The sequence below is a fragment of the Gnatocerus cornutus genome, chromosome 9, assembly GCF_029298725.1.
Source record: "Gnatocerus cornutus isolate USDA-ARS CGAHR chromosome 9, icGnaCorn1.1, whole genome shotgun sequence".
In the NCBI taxonomy this organism is placed as follows: Eukaryota; Metazoa; Arthropoda; class Insecta; order Coleoptera; family Tenebrionidae; genus Gnatocerus; species Gnatocerus cornutus.
This window is the reverse complement of record NC_142241.1, coordinates 1,577,956-1,594,395: the sequence shown is the minus strand read 5'-3', so window position 1 is coordinate 1,594,395 and position 16,440 is coordinate 1,577,956. Positions and strand designations below refer to the sequence as shown.

Genomic DNA, 16,440 nt, shown 5'->3' with positions numbered 1-16,440 from the left:
TTAAATTAGTGAGACGGGCCGGCCCTGGTGTAGTGGGCGCAAGCGCTCCACAAGTGACCAAGGGAACTCTGCCATCTGAAACAAACAACAAAAGACAAAACAAATCAACATAATTAAAAAAATATATCCATTTGGGAGCTAGCACACGACGAACCTTAAAGAGAAACAATTAGAAACTCAAACCTGTCGTCAACATCTCCAGCGTTGGCAGCTTGACCTGGTGGATTGTGACGTTGTGGGTACTGAAATCCTGCAGAATTCTAAAATCTGAAACGTATTATGTTGCATATTCGTGTTAGTCCTGTATTAGTATCCCAATAGTTAGTTATGGTTAAAAATCCCAATATTACCAAATAATAATTGAAGCGTGCACCGGAACAATGATCTATGTTACATTTCAGTTTTTTGTCAGAAACTGCGAAAAACGTTTCAGCATGATATGTTTAGCAGTTTTACGTTCAGATATGTCACAACACATCATAGTATGCGTGGACATCACAAATTCAGTTACGTTTACATTATAATATGACCTGATTCGTGACAAAAACGAAATTGTTTTGTTTTACAGTGGAACAATGATCTATGTTGCATTAAAAAATTAAAGTATAGAGCAATATAATTTAAATATATATATATATATTTATTTTTAATGAAAAAGAAATGCCATTAACGTCAATGTAACTTTATTAAACAAACATCTTATTGAACTGTATTACTAAGCATCTTCGCAAGCAATGTTATGGTAAAAATTTCTATATTTTTCGTCCAAATACTGCGTCATATCAATGAGATTGTCCTTCTTCTCTTTGCTGATTTTCAAGGGCTCATCATACAAAATCTCCAAAGCCTGGATGGGAGGAACAGCGATTCTAGTAGATTGGTGTCCACGTTTCTTTCTTATAATATCATATTGTTCCCATGGGCGCATGATATTATGTGACTTTCGAATATTTACCGTCGTTGGATTATCCCAAGAAAGCTTTATCCACATGGCATCAGTGGTTTTGGTGATCGTTTTATTCATGAGTTTTTCCAACCCATCGAAGTTTTTGAAGTCCTCTTGTTTCATAAACACTATTGAAAAGGGAGAATTGATACAGGCTTCTGCTACATATAATATAATATATTTAAATCTCCCCGTTTCTAAAAAGTCCCAGCTTTCAAGCTAGCTGCGTGATCTGTTGGCGCGCAGTCATAAGGACTAGGAGAAACAAAAATTCAACAGAATTTATAACCTTAAGAACTTGCCCTGGTTAGTTTTATTAATGGGTCTCAACTGACTCAAATATTGAAACAAAAAATGTTATATGAATGATACAGTTTTCAGGATCTGATTGTTGTTTCTGAAAATGATGTCTAATTTTTTTCTCGGTTCTTGATTCTGAATTTGCTGCTCAAAGACGTCGCAGATTCATAAAATTATTTTACACTTAGTGTCGTTGTGTAAATAGCTTTTTTTTATCATTCCTCTTGCCTTTATTTATCGTTGGAAAGACATTTGATGAAGGGATAAAAAGTCAATTTAGTTTACCAACAAAATCTTGTTTGTTCAAGATGCAATTTTATTCACCAAACATTTAATTTTGAATAGATCATCTCCCTTATTTTTCCTGAAAAATGCTTCAGTGAAATGCACCGTTTTTCAAAAGAGTACGTATCTCTTGAAGCCTTCAACAGTTTTCCATAAGATTTTAGCTTGCGCAATGTGAAAAATGTTTCGTTCTTTGTGTGAAATTAAAACATTCAATATAATTGTAACTTACGTACTTTATTACATCATCAGCAAATGAACTTGAAACATCTATTATGCAGTGGCGGCTCGTGACAATTTTTGTAGGGTGGGCAACTTTGATGAAGTCAACTTTTTATTGTCTATGTAAAATTTTTGTAGATATGTAAGTACACTATATTTCGTAAAATTAGTTTTTTTAATTAAGTTCAAAAATTAATCTTACACAAGTCATTTCAGTAAAAACGTATGACACTAAACTTCTTCCTATCACTAAAGATAAAGATGGTTCTATGTTGGTCGATATATTAAAATATTTTATAATCGTTCGGCAAGAAGACGAGAAGGTCTAGAACCTTATCTTGCCGGGAAAGGAATGGATATAGGTATTGTTGTTAGTAGAGAAAACGAGTTAGTAAGCAAAACGGAAAAAACATATAAATACAAAAACAAAAATAAAACTAAGCTAAAAATAAACACAAAATAACGATATGAAGAAAAATAAAAATAAATTCTAAAAAAAAATAAAACACAAAATAAACTCTAATAATAAAAATATAAACAATGTAACCAAAAACTATGAAAAATTAACAACAAGATGGCTAACGGGCATAATACTTTTCAGACAACAGGTTTATACCGTAAATCAATTCGGCGATTTTTTTTAAAAGGAGAAGTCATCTATAATTCGATCATAAAAAGTCCCTTCATTTTCTTGAAGATTCTTAACTAATTCTCTTTCAATGGCAATTTTTGACAAACAGCTTAAACGAGATTGTGACAGAATTTCTAACAAATTTTTTTATTCGCTTTAAAGCCGAAAAACTTCTTTCTGTAGATGCAGACGTTGACGATAAACACGAAGCCAAACAAAGTAATTTATAAATTTCAGGTAAATCATTTTGTGTTATTAGACTTGATGAACATCAAAATATCTGAGAAATGAAAATAAGCACCAAATATATTGGGGTCCAAATACCAGACTTTTAATTCATTCCGTAATTTGTTTGGATCAAACATTTTAGTTTAGCTATCTAATAAAGAGTTAATCAAATTTTCTGGGAATGCTTGTGTAAAACTGTTAATTTTGTTTGTGTCTAATAAATCCAGAAACAACAAACATCCCATGTCTTTAAATCTAATTTCAAGTTGTTGAATTATTAAATCGATTATTTCGTTCAAAACCCGTCTGTAATATGTTTGAGAATCGCTAAAGCCGTCATGATCTCCTTTACGCTTTTTACTTGGTGGTCCCCCAATGTCACAAATTTTGTTATATATATCAAAAAAAAAACTTTCGCTTGTTCCAAATTTTGTTAGTGTGATGGTTAAATTTTTAATTCTCTTCTGACAGTAGTGAATGTCATTCTGTTTTGATTGCAAAATGTCAAAAATTATTTCTGTTTGCTGAAAAATTAATTGTACTAAATGTATTAAGTAAAAATAAAAATGTGAAATCAATTAACATTTTTTAAAGGCTGTAGCTTCTCTTATGGTTTCGATGCCCATCGAGTGTCAGAAACGTTGGGTAACCGCTTGGATCCTACTTTGTTTAAGATATTTGTTCTTTTTGTTGATTTTGAAAAAAATGCTGCAAGGCCATTAATATTTGCAAAAAAAATTCGACATTCCTTAATTTTACAAGAAGCATCTCGCAATATAAGATTTAATCGATGGGCATAACAATGAATGAATAGCGCTTGAGGAGCAATTTGTTTTACCTTGGCGTGTAAACCGTTTAATTCTCCCGACATTACTGAAGCTCCATCGTATGTTTGTCTAACTAATTTATTAGCAATATCAAATATTTCAAATTTTTCTATGAAAAGATTAAATAAATCAGTTGCTTTTCGACCCTCACATCAAAAAAACCCATAAATCTTTCCACAATTTTACCGTCCTTAATATATCTAAAAATTATTGAAAGTTGAGATTGACATCTGACATTGGTTGTTTCATCCAACTGCCATGAAAAAAACGGACTTTTTTTAATTTCCTGTGATATTATTTTCGAAATGATATTATTAATGCTTTCAATTAATTTATTTTGAATAGTTTTTGAGAGACCACTAAAAACTGTTGATTCATCCAAAATTTTTTTAAAGTTAGTGTCATATTTTGAACGAAGTTGAATTAACTCTTTATAATTTCTTTGATTTAACGACTCTTGAGTTTCATCACGACCACGAAATCCTTGCTCCTGAGTTGCTAAGTACCTATATGATTATATCAATTAAACGTTTAATTATATCCCGATTTTCTTTAACTTTTTCATTATGTTTCAAAATATTTTGTTTAAAAGCAGAATCTAACGAAGTCTGAATATTACTTTTTCCGTACAGCTTAAATTTTAAAGAAGTGTGAATATGTTTCTCACACTGAGCGTGCTTTTTTAAAGAAAATGAAAGATGTTTCAAATCATCGTACCCGGTGCAGTCCCAAAGCAAACAATTCCAACAATTGTTTTATACCAATTTGTATTAAAAGATCTGTTGCCTGTTTTAGTTTTCGATGTTAAATTTTGCATTACTGGAGAGGGCTTTAGTTTAATAACAACTGATTTATCATCATAACTTAAGCTACTAAACGTCTTCTGCAGTAAAAAATCAACAATATCTTCATTATTAATTAAAACTTCTTGAACACTAATACCTGTCGTCAAGCCGTAATACCTGTCGATGTCGATGGAACTTCGCTTGCCATTTTGCACAAAGAGCACAATGAACAATTAGTAAAAATGTATGTAAATCAACCACAAGGTTAATTCAACCACCAACAAGAAGGAGCAAGATTTTTGTCCAGTAAGTACAATTTTCAAACATCTCCGATAATTCCCGATTAGGGCCTGCTCGATCAGCCGATTAAACCCGATTTGTTATCGTTTTTAAAAGTTCCTTTGACTTCGTGTTGCTGACGCATTGCTGACGGAATGAATTCTTTCAATTGAACGAATGCAATTAATTTAACTGAAGCGCACCGTATTTTGTTTTAAAAATTGAATTTTTGGGAGCAATTTACATTGATCCTGCTTATTTGCAGATTTATCATTGTCCAAAAGTAAATCAGTAAAATTAATTTCTAAAAGAAGTTCTCTGGGCCTAGAAATGACTTATTTAAAATGCCTTCACAAATAATTTTAACATTTTACTTGTCATCTTTTTTTGTCATTTAAAAATCTTCAGATAAATGACAAAAGTAGTGTTCAAATAATTTGTGAAAGCCTTTTAAGTAAGTCTAGGCCCAGCGAAAAATTTTTAAAAAGCAGATTTAAAAAACATTATGACATAATATAAACCACGATGTTGGGCTAGCCCATCGAGAGCATATATCGCTATATCAACGCATGTATATATCGCTGTATCAACACACGTTCTGAGTCGATGTACGTGTTTTCTTCACCATTAGACTGCAGACGTACGACGCAACTTGATTCGCGCAATTGGGCTAGCCCACAGCTTTGACTGAAACACAATTTCTGTGCTCCGAGCTCGAAACGATTGGTAATAAAATGCATTGTTTACAAATTCTTTTTTTCGTTCAATAAATAAAAATTAAATTTTTATTGTCGATAATAATAATAATTAAAGGTGTAAAATTTAGGGTGGGCTCAGCCCACCCTGCCCACTGCTACGAGCCGCCACTGCTATTATGTGTAATCGGGATCTATAATACTACCTATTATGTCATCATCAGTTTAGAATTAATTGATCAAGTATTGCAATTACTGGATAATTTTTAGAAGTGGGATTTTCAAAGTAAGACTTCAAATTTTCTATATTAAAATTGGCACTTAATTGGTTAACGTCCAATATTGTCAATACGTAATTTTTTTTGATGGACTGTTCTGATTTGTTTACCCTTTATTTATTATAATTGTGTTTATTGAAAATTAAATCAAACATTCATTATTGTAGAATTATTTATATATAAATGAGTTGAAACTTGATCAGTAACTTTAGCACATTTTTTTTATTTGACAGTTTAGGTTGTCGGGCTTCTTTGCACGATTTCTGTGGATTCTCTTGCAGAAACGACTGAAACTTCTTTTCCTTTTCATTTAGCAGATGCAGTGCTAGTGTAACGCACTCTAGGTGATTCGCTTTTCTAGCACCAGCCTTTTTCGACCACATTCATCAAAATATTTGTAAATGTGAGAACATCACCTGCATAAGGAGAAAATAATGGGAAAGGAATCGGTATTTCATCTAAATTCAGCAGCTGTTTCTCTAATTTATACTTTATGACCATATAAGGTAAACGATTCAAAAGAATCCTCGCACCTCACATATTGAGTAAATTGAGTGCTAAGTTGGCAAAAGTCATTTTAAGCCACAATTTTGCAATGCTATTAAAGTATTCTGTGGCAATTCCGTTTTTGTTTCATGAATTTTAAGGCATTTATGACATATCGGCAAGTGATTGCGAGTTTTTTTTGTCTATTGTACATGCGACATAAGCAGTCGCAATGTCTTAAGACCTTTGCTTAATCCGCTAAAAAAGCATTGGGACTTTTGAAAATTTACTTCGACAAAGCTTTTTAGCGTGTCTAAGAAGCCAACTGTTTCAATTCAATTCAATTTTTACTCTTCTGTTTCTCCTTGTCCGTTTTTCTTTTCATGGAAACTTGGGTTTTGTTGAGACGCTGGCCAACATGGTTTTGTATTTTGAATGCCGCCTTACAGCTTGGAGTTTTAATTTAGCATTAATATTTTTTGTATGTTTTCCTGCCAATATACTATTAATATTATTAATATAAATTTATATAAAAAACTTACAAAAACTTTTACTATAATATAATTATTTAATCTCCACACATATTCAAGACTAATACAATCTACGTTTCGAATTCTTCATCAGTGTCATAATATATTTCACTTCGCACTGCAGAAGTATAATCTATCTAATACATAATTTGGCACTCCTCTTCATCCCTACAACTTCTTAGTCCCTCATCACATATAATTAAATTACAATGATAGCACTGATAACGAGTTGGGGTCCGACTGAATGGATATGATAAAACGTCAACCAATTTTTTTGTTGAAGCTTAATGCACCATTTACAGATGAAATCTTCCTCTTCATCTTCCCAAACTTTATAACAATACATATTATAAAAAATAATAATTACTTCTGGTAATACTCACTTTTTCACTAAATTACCTTCACAAATATCACGTATGAAGATGCAACAAAACTGCATGAAGGTGCATCCGACAGTAATAAGGAAAACTAAAAGACCTTGAACCGTCTGGCTAAAGTCCTTCTCAACAAAGGAGGGGACTTCTTATAAAACACCCTCATTCATATCAGTTGATAGTCAGTCGACACATCATCATGTGCAACACGAAAAAGCCCTTCTGCAAAATTATCTCATTAATTTATTATTGACTATTACCAAATGGCGTATCTCTAACAACAAAATGGCGGAATCGTCAATTTCTCAATTACACGCCACAACTAAAACTAAACAAAACACTAAACACTCAAATTCACACAGTTCCATGGCTGAGGTCAGAAAATGTACGCTAACGGCGGGAACACGCGGACAGCTGTCAACGCATCTAATCTCGCGACTTCAATTAGTTAACCGCTCACGAGGTTACATAAAGGTACTTATCGCGTTGGCGTCGCTGCTCCTTCCACGGTTCGACAGGAATCCGGGACGTCCAGTAGGAACACAGCTCCTTCTGCCTGGGTAGAAACCTCTGGATCGGGACTGCCAAACCCGAACTTCCAAGGAAAGACCAAACGGGAAGAAGAAGGAAAACCACAAAAGAAGCCTGTGATGGAGGAAAATCCCTATTAGTATGGGGACGCCAGAAATATCGTAAATTCTCAATAGTCACCTGTGATGGAGGGCGACTTAAATGAGGGTGAGATTGGTGGTAACTACTAATCCGACCAAGTCGTAGGATTGGATTTATCCCTCTCCATCCAAAAATTTGGGTTGCTGATCACGTCGATTAGGAATCCCTTTTCAAAAATCCAGAACACTCAAGGATGATTCCCAAAATTTAAGATTCTTGCACCCGTTTACACATTAACCCACACCGAAACCAAAATGACTCAACATCTTATATAAAAAAGGTGTAAAATCTGAAACGTATTAAATCACATACTGGCGTTAGTCCCGTTAGTTTACCAGTTAAATATTTCAGTTAGATCTTGTTAAGAACCCAATGTTATTTATGTTTACTTTTTATCCCGTTTTGTTACATGCATGCCAGCTTATAGCATAACTTATTCTAAAACTTTATTGCATAATTTACTTTCTAAACTTATTTGCTAACTTAAACTAACTATACTAGGTACAGGTCTGAAATGAAGAACAAAATACATTAATGACAGGAAAATTGTTGACGAAAACGACGTCTCATGAAGCCGGTCCTGGAGTCGAAGTCCTGTCCTCCACCGAGATGTTGGCTTCTCTCTGTAACATTCAGAACATTAAAAACTCCTAGAAAAGGAATCTAGTATAAATAAAATAAAACTTGCTTGCTGGCCGGGGCGTTGAATCCTCGCACTCTTGAAAATGTCCTAGAAGTCAAAATCCTGTAGAATTCATATTACGTTATACATATTTGTGTTAGTCCCGTATTAACAATTTTCCAAAATGTTATTTCCCAACAGTTAGATCTGGTTATAAGATTCCAATTTTACCAAATATTATTTGCGCACCTACCACATTTTGTTACTTCCAAACTTATTATATAACTTACTTGCTAAACTTACGTGCTAACCTACTTGCTAACTTAACTAACTATACTAGGTATAGGCGAGCTCTGAAATTAAGAAATTAATTAAAAGATAGAAGAATCACTGATGAAAGTGGAACTGAAATTTCCTTGAAGTTGTTGTCATCCTCACCAGAACACATCTAAAACAAACAGAAATAATTCAAATGAGTCAAGAAGTGAGTTCATCCAGTTCTAAATGGAGTTGAACGCTAGCACCCGCGTCGTCCTGTCATCCTCATCGAACTCTGCTACAATCTTAAACATTCAAAACATTAAAAACCCCTGAAACACAAAGAAATGAGTTAAAATAAACAAGAGGTTTGTTGAGGACGATGGAGTTGAGTCGAAGATGTTCCTTGAAGTTCTTCACTTTGAACTCTGCTCCAATCTAAAACATAAAAAACATTAAAAACTTCTTAACGATTCCTGAAAGAAAGAGAAATTAATTAGAGCGTTGCGACGTTGAGCGCTAGCACCACTGAAGAAGTCTAGGCCTGTTCCATCCACTTCGAAGTCTGCTATAATCTAAAACAATAAAAACATTATTAATCTAACGCTTCCTTGCCATCCATCCATTGTTGCATGTGCGCTCTATCCATCAAGTTCCTGAAAGTAATCTGAACAAAAGCAATATTGTTTAAACTATTAAACGAAAAGTTCAGAGAAACTAATACGAAATGGAAATGTCTAAATTGAAACGGTTCCAAGTAAATTATCTGTTAGTAACACCCTGCAACTATTCAATTTCAAAAGCGCGAAATTAAAAAGACATAAACCCGACATTTCCTGAAAATTACTGTATCTATCCACTAGAGAAGTTAAGTTAAAGCTATATCAAGTAAGTAAGCTGCGCATTGAATTACACTTAAGCACGTCTTACTTTAGACAAGAAGTAGAATTTTAAAACTCATGAATGAAAAGTTTCGCGAAATATTTCTGTCCCGCGTGGTTCTCAAATAAACTCAATTCAAAGTCTAAAACGGCACAATTTCACTTCACATGCACACACACATCCGACTCCGCCAAGTCGCAGCGCTCAATTAATTAAACAAAGGAATAAAATCATTACGAAACCTTGGTAAAAACTGCCCTTCGCGTTTATTCGTCGGTGAATTAAAACCGCTGTTCTCATTATTTATAGTTGTCGAACAAATTTCGACTAATGTGAGACGACGAATCGAAATTCGACTGTAACTTGCATAATAGTTAGCTGTGTTGTTGGTTACCTGCTTTACATGCAATTTTTGTGAAGGTAAATATTTGGCCGACTTTAAACGAATTTTTTTTATTCTATATCTTAATCTATTTATACTATGCGTCATTTAGCAAACTCAATATTCTAGAAGTGTTTTTTGTCGTTACAAGTTTTTTATATGCATAAAATATTATCTGTCAAGTTTTCCGACTATTTTCGGTGGTTTATTTCAACTTAGAGCAAAACATAACACTTGAGAATTGCAGGTTGCCTAAAAAATTCCAATATGGCTGGTGAGTAGGAACATCATGGCGGGTACTTTCCACCATCTAGGTTATTTAGTTAAAGTCAGTGACGGGATCTTACTTCTGACCCCAGTTGTCACGCTGGCCGAAAATTCAAACAATCAGGGGTAGCGCATCAGTGGCGGCATTTGAGCGCGCTTTCACTGCGCATCCATCGCTCTCGTCTTCGTAAAACGCCCAAGCTGTATATAGTTGCTAAGTTTTTTCTGTACGTCATTAGAAAATGTTTTTTTTTTTGGGTCTAAGGGAACTTTCAACGAGGTTGCAGGAGCTGCAAGATCTAGAGTTACACAAGCTTCTTTAACATTTCTTTCGAGGGTCGTACAGAATATGTTTTCGCCGCCAATTTATACCCCATTTTTTCTTTAACGACCGCATTTTTCATAATTGTTTCACTCCAATTAAGTTTTAAGAATTGTAGTGTCTTCAATAAATAATTTGAATTATAGTGAATCGTTTTCCAGTGCTTCTTAAAATCTTTATCTTCTTTAAATAGATGTAATCATCAGTATCGACTATGAAATTAATGTAGTTCTCAGGTTTTTGAGACCACAAAGTTGTCTCTGCTCTTTCGAAGGAAGAGTCCAGAGTCCAGAGAGTAGAATTGTTATTATTTTTCAAAGTATTGCCAAATCACCAGAGCTCTATAGAATTTGGTTCTTTCCAATTAATATAATTTTAGATTAAGTAAAATGTAGAATAAAAGCATTTAAAGTTTACGGTTTCTAAAAAGTCCAAGCTTTCAAGCTAGCTGCGTCATTGTGTTGGCGCAGTTACAAGGACAAAAGCAACCTTAAATATTAAATACACAAAAATTATTTCGTACTTCTGATTAGCTTCAAAGAAATTTTCTAACTTGACTACAATCGGTTATACCGACAACTAGCATGATATAAAGATTTCTAAGATATGATACTCAGGCAACCCGAACGCGTCCATCTCGCGCAGTGACGTCACTCGGAGAGTAGCAGGAGTGCGTTCAGGAATAAGCGATGAAGGAGAGGTGTTCCCGAGTAATGGTGATATGACGTCATCACTCAGGTGATACTATGGTGATGTTCATTTGTGAACGACTTACGGTGCTGTATTCATCTGCAGCTGCTGTCATCTTAATATCTCAAATACCTCAAAACTGCAAGTGATACGTTGTGAATACCAGAGATGCGCACAATGTTTTGAATTCGATGGTGTAAGCCAGATGTAGAAATATACTCAACAATGGATCTGTTATCAGTTTCGGTATCAGTGTGTATGGCCAGTGATTTTATTTTCAATTTTTATTTACAATATAATATATATAATAATTTCAATATATTTCAATATAAACAGTGAAAGCGATAGTGGTAGTTGTAGTGAGGAGGAAGTTGTTACTGCGATTGTTGTAATGAAAAGAAAATTTAAAAGAAAGCCATCAAGAATTAATAATTACATACATACTGTTACTCAGTATTCGTCCAAAGAATTTCAACAACATTTTCGTATCACCTTCGAAGCTTATGAAAACTTAATTGCACTTGTGGGTCCAGAGTTACAAAGAAAGGGGGAAAGGGGCAGGTACACTGTAGACATAGACAAACAACTCTTATCTGTTATATGGTTGCTTGCGACACCAGATTCCTTCAGGTAATTGAAATAAACATTATAATTTCGGTGATTTAGTAGAAACCACTCCATAGGTCCGTGGGTGATCGTTTTGATATGGGTAAATCATCATTATCGGTATGCTTTATGAGAGTAGTGAAAGCATTATGCAATGCAGCACCACGGATTGTAAAATGGCCAACAGGACGCCACGCCATTGAAACTAAAGAAAAATTCCAAAGAATGGGAGGTTTACGCAATGTACTTGGCTGTGTGGATGGTACATTTGTAGACATTAAGGCCCCTAAAGAAGATCCCCAGTCCCCAGTCTTATATTACTCGTAAAAGTCGATACTCAATGACTTTACAAGCTATATGTGACGCACAACTAATATTTACAGATGTGTTTGTGGGCTTTCCAGGATCTGTAAACGACAATAGAATTTTCAGGAACTCAGACATCTATTTACACATGCAAAATCATTTGCTTGACTACTTTCCAGAAGAGGACTACATATTGGGTGATAAAGCATACCCTATATTATCATGGTGCATGCCTCCATATATTAATAGAGGAAATATGAGACCTCGTCAAACACATTTCAATGCAGTGGTAGCTAAGACACGCCAAACAATCGAACGAGCATTTGCTTTACTGTTTGGTCGTTTCCGGAGGCTAAAATTTTTAGACATGAATCGCACAGATTATATTCCTGCTACAGTATTGGCCGTATGTGTTTTACACAATATTTGTTTAGATGGCACTGATTTAGAGATTGAAAACTACATTCAAGAAGGAGAAAATCATGTACACCACAATATTGATCAGGATAATAGATTGGTTCGCGATGACCGAGAAGGAATAAACAAAAGAGATGAATTGTGCAGACTTCTATGGGAAGCGCAACATTAATGTATCAATTGTACTTTCTGCTATTGCAGTGTTTACACGTAAATAAACGTTTATTTTGAAAATAATATTTCATTACTCAACAATAGTAACACAACAATAATTCTTCAACAATTAACGAAAAGTAGTCTTCTGTCAAAATCAACCCTGTGATACATTAATATTAAAGTAATTAATCACTAAAAGTTTGCCCCAGCAACCACAGTTTTAGGAATTTTATTGCTTTCCCATTTTGTCCATTAGTTGATCCATTTTTAGGGCAAATGTTGCAACTGCATCTTTTTTTGCATCAATGAGTTCTTGATGTCTCCTTTCTCTGTTCTGTTCTTTGGTCTCAGAGGATAACTTAAATTCCTTGATGAATGTTATCACTGTGTCTTCTTTTTTCACAATTCTTGTTTCGACGAGTTTTCTTCTTTTCGCACCATTTTCTAATACATGTTCCTGAGATTCTTCATCAGACACTATAAAAACAATGAGCAAAGTCACATACTTTTAAAGAATTGTTACTACTTACACTGTACGCCTTTTATGGAGGAGGCAATGCTTGGAGGATTGACATTGTGTCTGTCTCGCAGCACTGCATCCATTTCTTCAAAATACTCAAATTTTACCCTATCCTCACCAGTGGCCCTTGGGCCCATGTTATCCACTTTTTTCATATATCTTTTTTTTAAATATTGCCACTTGTCCCGGCATTGGTTAGGTGTGAATAGAAAATGTTGCTTCTTCATCTCTCCTGCCAACATGTTCCATACAACATCATTTTTCATTGTAGTGGATTTAAACTGTTCATCAAATTGTTGTTGTAAATGTATGAGCATCTTTGTAGCTGGTCGAGACCAGTACTTATCCATTTGCGTATCTTCAGATGTACTTTCTATTGTCGATACTTGCCGGTTTTGCTTTTGGACACTTGGAATCTTCGAAGTTCCTGATTGTGTTGCACTATCACATGTATCGACTTGGGCATGATTGCATTTCACTCTCATGGGGGAACACGGTCTTAAGTATTTTACTTATTTCTTGCGTTATTGCAACGAAGCATAACTTGCCATCTACAAGGCATACAGCTATACAATGTTAATTGTTGAATAATACAATTTTCTCACCTTCGGTGTTTTGCAAGAATACTCTCGTTGATGATTGGTTTGCCGTTTGCAACGGCAAATACATAATTTTCCATTTTTTACCAATTAAAAACTAAAAATTCGAAATTCTATGTGAGGTTATAATACGTATATCCACGTTTTTAATGCGCAACCTCGGTCATTATTTCCGCGCTTCAAAGCACGGCGATTTAGGATTACCGTACGGACATCGCCGAGGATAATTTGAACGATGCGTTGGTAAACTGTCACAGTGATTCTTGTCTTTTTTGAACGAACGAAGGTACTAATAGTACGCCTAGTAACCATTCCTGAACGCACCCCAGTTGTAAGAATTGGGCATGAAAACGGAATGTAGATGGCGCTGTAAAATTCCAATATGGATGACGGTTGCGAGATAAATGTTTGTTCACAACCGGCGTGTTAACATAATCTTATAGTTTTCATTGTTTTAAGTGCTTTAAGCAGTGCATTATTAATCAAAATAATGAATGCAAATAAAAAACTCTCTAAAAGCAATATGTACTCTTGTGTGCCGCAGTGTAAAACATACTATTCAGATAATGTATCGTTTCACAAATTTCCAAATCCCGATAATAAAATACTACGATTGAAGTGGATTCATGCGTTGAAAATGGGAAAAGCAGTATCACCATACATGCGAGTATGCAGCAAACATTTTCAAGATCAAGATTTTTTCTTTAATCGACGTAAGTTGGTATAAATTAATCTAACCTAACTTTAACCGATAAATAATAATGATTACAGGCCATGTAAATAAAAATTACCGACTAAAAGCAAATGTTGTGCCTTCACAAAATCTTCCAAAGGGTTTGCATGACAAAGAAGTAAACGAAGTAAAGTCTTTGCAAAGACAACAAAAAATTGCAAATCGACACAAATTAATGTAAGCATAGGTTTTAGGTGAAACTGCTTTATTATTATTTTTTCAATGCAGAGATGCGAGTAGGAATGTCGTGCAAATCGTAGAGGATACACCACTTGTTGAGAGGTAGTTAAAAAGTAAAGTCAAATAGTTTTGTTTCTAACCTATATTTTCATTTTAGTGTTAACACTACTGAATTGGACGCTGCAGAGGCGTTAATTTTTTTGGGACATTCAAATCCCATCAGTTTTTCAAACAGAGAAGCTAAAGAATCTGAAGATAAATGTATTCAAGTAAATACATATGAAGAGTTGAAAGACTTTGATTTGTTTGACATTATAAATACGGATTATAAACTACGAATTTTGACGGGAATTCAAAATTTTGCTTTGTTAAATGTTTTTGTGAATGCGTTAATGCCAACATTGCATATGAAGTCAAAATTATGTATGAAAAAAATTGTGTTACTCTCTTTAATGCGCCTCAAGTTAGATATACCACTTACATGTTTAAGTATTTTGTTTGGTGTCAGCCACACAACAGCTCAAAGCTATTTTCAGCATGTTATAAAAAATTTAGCATTTTTATTGAAAAGTTTCATCCGGTTTCCTACTATAGAAGAAATGCAATGTAATATGCCACTTTGTTTTAAAAACTTCCCAAATACAAGAATTGTTCTTGATTGTACGGAAATTGAAGTTGAAAAATGTAAGTGCCTAAAATGTAGGATTAAAATGTATTCATTTTACAAAAGTAAACATACTGTAAAGTTTTTAATAGGTGTAGCCCCGTCTGGAACTGTAACGTTTTTAAGCAAACCATATGGTGGTAGGGCTTCGGACAAAGCCATATTCAATAAGGAAAATATAATTTCAAAATTTTCTGCAGGTGATGCTACAATGGTCGACAATGAATGTGCTAAAAAAGGCATTGAACTTATTCGTCCGCCTTTTTTAAAGAAAGAAAAACAATTAACAAAGGCGCAAGCCCAAAACACCGCAGAAATAGCTAGAGCCCGAGTACACGTAGAACGCGCCATACAAAGAATAAAAACGTTTAAAGTCTGTCGAAATATACTGCCATTTAAATTATTGAACAATATTAATGATATTGTTATTATTATTGTTGCTTTAACAAACTTGTCAAGTCCAATTTTATCTACGGATAAATTTTAATCTTATAATACTCCCTCTGTTCAGAAAGGGGGAGTAAATCATGCTCAAATTTAGGCTAAATCCATGTTGTATATGTAATCAATGCCATGACCTCATGAGGCTGTAAACGATAAATTGTACTGTTTTGAGAATTTAATAAAAAACTTAAAGATGTGATATTTATTTATTTCATTGTAGGTTTACATAATACATGTAACATTTTCTCAAAAAATATTGAATTTAGTTTCTTCACTAGATTGTGCCAAAACATTTCATCTCGATCTACATTCAGAAGATGAAATGTTTTGTCAAAACTACTATATATAACAAAATCACAACCTTCTAGGTTTAACACTGCCATAGAAAGTTGCACTTGGGCCATATAACTGTGCTTTCTTTTTAGTTGCCAACCTTCTCCTTTCAATTCCAAACAATCCATGGTGGGAAGACACTCTAAAATCGTTTTCGTCGAACCTAACAAAATAATTTTAACAAAGAAGGCTTGTACAGTACGTTGACTTACCGATAACCGGACACTTTATTTCTAATAATCGAATTGGTTGTCCATGTACGAGTACTATCCCATCAGGAGAAACAGCCAACCAAGGATTATGTTTGGAGACTACCAACCCACACTCAATGACCACCTCATTGCTTGGGAGGCAAGTCTTGTAAGCCTCACGGGCAAATTTTTCTTGCTCATTGCCGTATCGTGTAGCAAAGTTTCCTGTAAACGACTTTGGATAAAAATACTTCCTAGATTTCATGTCCCATTCTTCTTTGGCGTACGTAAATAAATTGTAACACCTTGAGCCTACAACCCCATATTCTT

At 34.2% G+C, this 16,440-nt stretch overlaps 1 pseudogene across 1 annotated transcript; it reads left to right on the top strand.

Annotated features, from left to right (window-relative positions):
• The first annotated feature begins 14,050 nt into the window (after positions 1-14,050).
• Positions 14,051-15,651, top strand: LOC148167699 (uncharacterized; annotated as a pseudogene). The gene is made up of 3 exons (XR_015770794.1): positions 14,051-14,278; positions 14,337-14,475; positions 14,579-15,651. The product of XR_015770794.1 is annotated as an uncharacterized LOC148167699 (transcript).
• The last annotated feature ends 789 nt before the right edge of the window (positions 15,652-16,440 follow it).